Source organism: Penaeus chinensis, chromosome 39, assembly GCF_019202785.1.
Source record: "Penaeus chinensis breed Huanghai No. 1 chromosome 39, ASM1920278v2, whole genome shotgun sequence".
In the NCBI taxonomy this organism is placed as follows: domain Eukaryota; kingdom Metazoa; phylum Arthropoda; class Malacostraca; order Decapoda; family Penaeidae; genus Penaeus; species Penaeus chinensis.
In genome coordinates, this window is record NC_061857.1 from 6,707,723 (window position 1) to 6,712,722 (window position 5,000).

The window sequence follows — 5,000 nt, forward strand, 5'->3', positions numbered from 1 at the left end:
CACAACAATAATAAAAAAAAAAAAGTAGAACGTAAGAGGTAAATTATACATTAACCTATTTAGTAAGTAAAAAAAAAAAAAAAAAAAAAAAAAATATTATCCACCCAATTCAATCGAGGTCATTAGGATCCATTATAGTCTTAAAAAAAAAAAAAAAAAAAACAGACCCCCATAGATAAAACAAAAAAAAAAAAAAACAGGACCCCCACCCACCCTTCCCCCTCCCTTCTCCTCCTTTAAAAATCTTCCCTTTAAAGCTTTCTTTCTTCACCAAAGCGCCTACGACAAGACCCCGGCGGTACTCCGTCCAAACCACATTGCCTAATAAAGCTCCTGGATCTCTCTGCCAATCGACCAGCTTCTCTTTTTTTTTTTATCGCCAGCATCAAATTTGCATCGATTAGGTGCATTAACTTCGACTGTTTACATGCAAGGGAGAAGGGAGAGGAAAAAGAGAGAGAGAGAGGGGGGGGGGGAGAGGGAGAGGGAGGGAGGAGAAAAGAGGGAGGGGTGGGGGGTGGGGGGGGAAGGGGGAGAGGGGGGGAGAAGGAGAGGGGGAAGAAGGGGAGAGGGAGAAAGGGGGAGAAAGGAAGATAGATAGATAGGACAGCCAGACGGGGACGGGTTGCAGAACAGACAGACATAGGGAGAGACCGAGCGGACGACAGAGAAAAAGAACGACAGACATACAATCGGGACGGGACTAGAAGGGGGGGAAAGAAAAGAAAAAGGGGGAGAAAGAAAGAAAGAAGAGGGGGAGAGAGAAAAGGAGAAGAAGAAAAGAGAGGCCCACAGAAAGGGGGAAAGAAAGAGAAGAGAGAGATAAAAAAAATACATAGAGAAAAAAATAAACAGATATAAATAAAGGGGAGAGAGAAAAAAGAGTTTGGGCACCATTTAGGAAGAAGATCGTTGCATCATGTTGCATATTCGTTACATATTCGTGTCTACTGAGGGCTTTTAAAAGTACACCCGTTTTCGAAGACAGCAGTAAAAAAAAAAAAAAAAAAAAAAAAAAAAAAAAAAAAAATCATGTTGCATCTCAGGCATTTAGAGATCTGAGTGAGATGACCGAAAGGGAAGCGATTTTTTTTTTTTTTTTTTTTTTACAAAGGAACATTTCTTTTTTTTTTTTTTACAAAGGATTCTTTTTTTTTTTTTTTACAAAGAAACATTTTTTTTTTTTTTTTACAAAGGAACATTTTTTTTTTTTTTTTTACAAAGGAACATTTTATTATTATTATTATTATTATTATTATTATTATTATTCTTTTTTTTTTTTTTTTTTTTTTTTTTTTTTTTTTTTTTACAAAGGAACATTTTTTTGTTATCATTATCATCATCATTATCACTATTGTTATTATTATGATAAATAATTTCATTATTATTATCCTAATCCTTTTGTTATCATTGTTATTATCGTTATTCTTATTTTCATCATTGTTATCTTTCTATTATTACCATTATCATTACTATTGTCATTAACAACTTTATCATTATCATTACCATTGGTATTATCATCATTGTTGTTATCATTATCAGTGTCATTAGTATCATTATTATTGTTATTAGTACCATTGCTTTTATTATTATCATTATTATCATTATCATTATCTTGTATTATCATTATTGCGGTTATTATCATTGTTGTTGTTATCATCTTTATCACTAGCATCTCTGTTATTATCATTATGAATATTATTATCATTGTTGTGATAATAATATTAATGATAATACTTCTGCTACTACTATTAACTATTTGAGTAATTATTATCATTATTGCTGCTATTATCCTTGTCGCTGTTATTATCATTATCATCATTATTATGGTTATGATGATCATTATTATTTGTATAATTTCTGTTATCCTCATTATTGTGATGATAATAGTAATAATAATGATACTATTGTTTTTACTACTACTATTAACAGTTATTATTAATATCATTATTGCATATCATTTCTTTATCATTCTTGCTTTACTTACCATTATTATTTACATTATCATTACTATTATTATGATTATCATTAATATTGAAATAACAATCAATATAATAATAATAACTATTGAAGAACTACCACTAATTATTATATTATTAGTAGTAGTAATACTGTTATTGTTATTATCATTATTACTATTATTGCTATTTCTATATCTATCATTATCATTATTGTTATCATGATTATTATTATTTTATTATCATTATTATCAGTATCATAATTATAATTATCGTCATAATTGTTATTACTATTATTATCATAATTATGATTTTATTATCATTATTATTGTCTTTATTTATTTTAATTATCATAATAATTATCATTAATAATAATAATAACAATAATATTGGTATCATCATTATAATCATTATCATTATTATTGGTACTATCATTACCATCAATATTATAACTATCAACACTATTCTCTTTGTACTAATACTATTATTACTATTTCTGTTATCGTTATCATCATCGTTTTAGTTAACATTGTCATTATCCATATCATTATTTTTGTTATCATCCTCATTATCATTGTCATTTTTATTTTCAGTGTTATCATGCCGATTGTTATTATTGTCAGTATTATTAATATTAATATTATGATTATCATTATTGTTAGTATCACTATCATTTTTATCATTATTTGTATCGTCTAATGATAAAAATTACTATAATTATGATTATCATTGCTATCATTAGTGTTATCGTCTTTATTATTATCATCAACATTTCTCGTTATTTGTCATTATTATCATTATCATCGTCATTATTATCAATGTCATTGCTAAAAATATAATTGTTATCGATATTGTTATTAGTATTATCATTATCATCATTTTTACAACGAACATTATGGTTATTATTATTATCTTAATTATTACTATTATCACTACTATTGTTGTAACCATTATTATTATCTTTATTACTCTTTATTACCTGCTATCAATATTTTTAACAACTATTAATTTTGTTTATAAGGACCACATAAAATAAAAGAGGAAAATACAATGCTACATTTTCTGTTTAACAATCTTGCGGTATCTAACACTTCTCGTAAAACATTATTCTGTCATACTTCGCAAAACCTATAATTCCCAACAATCACAATATTCTTTAAAACAGTTTCTGTTGTTCATCTTTGAAAGAACCAAACATCGTTTACATAAAGGAAAGTATATTCCTTACAGTGACAAAAAAAAAAAAAAAAAAAAAAAAAAAGAAAACAAAAAGTTATCGAATATCTTGTAAAGGCCAGCTGTTATACCTTCAATGACTATATTTCCAGTCTGCGGTAAACAATCTTGTTTTGCTTTACAACAAGCAATTCTTTCTCACCCTATCTGTTTCATGTGTTTTTGTCCGTTTGTTTACAAGCTTCAATCTGCCGCCGCTAGAGGTCAGTGGGGCCGCCGGTGGGTGCGGGGTTAAATTAAGTGTCCATTGGATGTCTGGCCGCCGGGCTAAAACGGAATTATAATATTAAAAAAATGGTTTATATAGATATATTATTCGACACGCTGTAATGAAGCACCCGTTGCCCGCTTTACATTCATGTTTTGATAGAGGAGGACATGCATAAGGCATCGTGTCAGGTGTGATCACAGGCGATGTAAATTCTCGGCGATAACGCTAAAAACGCGCGCAAAAAAATCCCGATTGGCGGATTAGCGGAGCCGGCAGCCGGTCAGGAATGAAGACGCCGCCGCCGCCTCCGCCTCCTACACTCCCCCCCTTCCCTCCCTCTTCCTTCTCCCCCCTCCCTCTTCCTTCTCCCCCCCCCCTCTTCCTTCTCCCCCTCCCTCTTCCTTCTCCCCCCCCCCTCTTCCTTCTCCCCTCCCCCTCTTCCTTCTCCCCTCCCCCTCTTCCTTCTCCCCCCCTCTTCCTTCTCCCCCCTCTTCCTTCTCCCCCCCTCCCTCTTCCTTCTCCCCCCCTCCCTCCCTCCCTCCCGCCGCCCTCGCTCACTAGGACCCCGAAGGCATCCAGAGGGACTACCAGGCATCATCTATTTTCTACCAGGGCATAAATCAGGCGGGACGGGGGCCTCATTTATGCCGCCTGGAGATACGACTGCTCGCTGGGGGCATTGACACGCTATGCCACACGGGTTCCGCAAGGGCGAGGCATCCAGGGCGGCGGGAAGCGACTGTCGACCTTAGAAGAGGCGAGGGTGACATGACGCTGTAGGAAGGGAGTCCATCTATATTTCAGGAGGAGTATCACAGGCTCTTTCGGAGAGAGATTCACAACGGCACTGATAGGACGCGACTCGGTGGGAGGGAGGGAGGGGGGGGTGTGAGAAGGGGAGATGGAGAAAGAGAGGAAGGGAAGATGGAGAAGGAAAGGGAGAGAAGGAGAGAAAGGGAGATGGAGAAAATAAGGTGAGAAGGGGAGATGGAGGAAAGAGGGTGATAAGGAGAGATGGAGAAAGAGAGGAAGGGAAGATGGAGAAAGAAAGGGAGAGAAGGAGAGAAGGGGAGATGGAGAAAGAGAGGAAGGAGGAAAGAAGGTGATGAGGAGAGATGGAGAAAGAGAGGAAGGGAAGATGGAGAAGAAAGGGGAGAGAAGGAGAGAAGGGGAGATGGAGAAAGAGAGGAAGGGAAGATGGAGAAAGAAAGGGAGAGAAGGAGAGAAGGGGAGATGGAGAAAATAAGGTGAGAAGGGGGTATGGAGGAAAGAAGGTGATAAGGAGAGACGGTAGGGAAGATGGAGAAAGAATGGGAGAGAAGGAGAGAAGGGGAGATGGAGAAAATAAGGTGAGGAGGGGGATGGAGAAAGAAAGAGAGAAAGGAAGAGAAGGAGAGAAGGGGAGATGGAGAAAGAAAGGGAGAGAAGAGGAGATAAAGAGAGAGAAGGTGAGGGGGGAAGAACAGGAGCGGGGAGATAGAAAGAAAGAGAGAAGAAGAGGTGAGGGGACACTGATAATATGAGAAGAGAAGAGAGGAAGGAAAGATGGGATAAAGAGAAGAGAGAAAAGAGAGGTAGAAAGAGAGGGAAGAAGA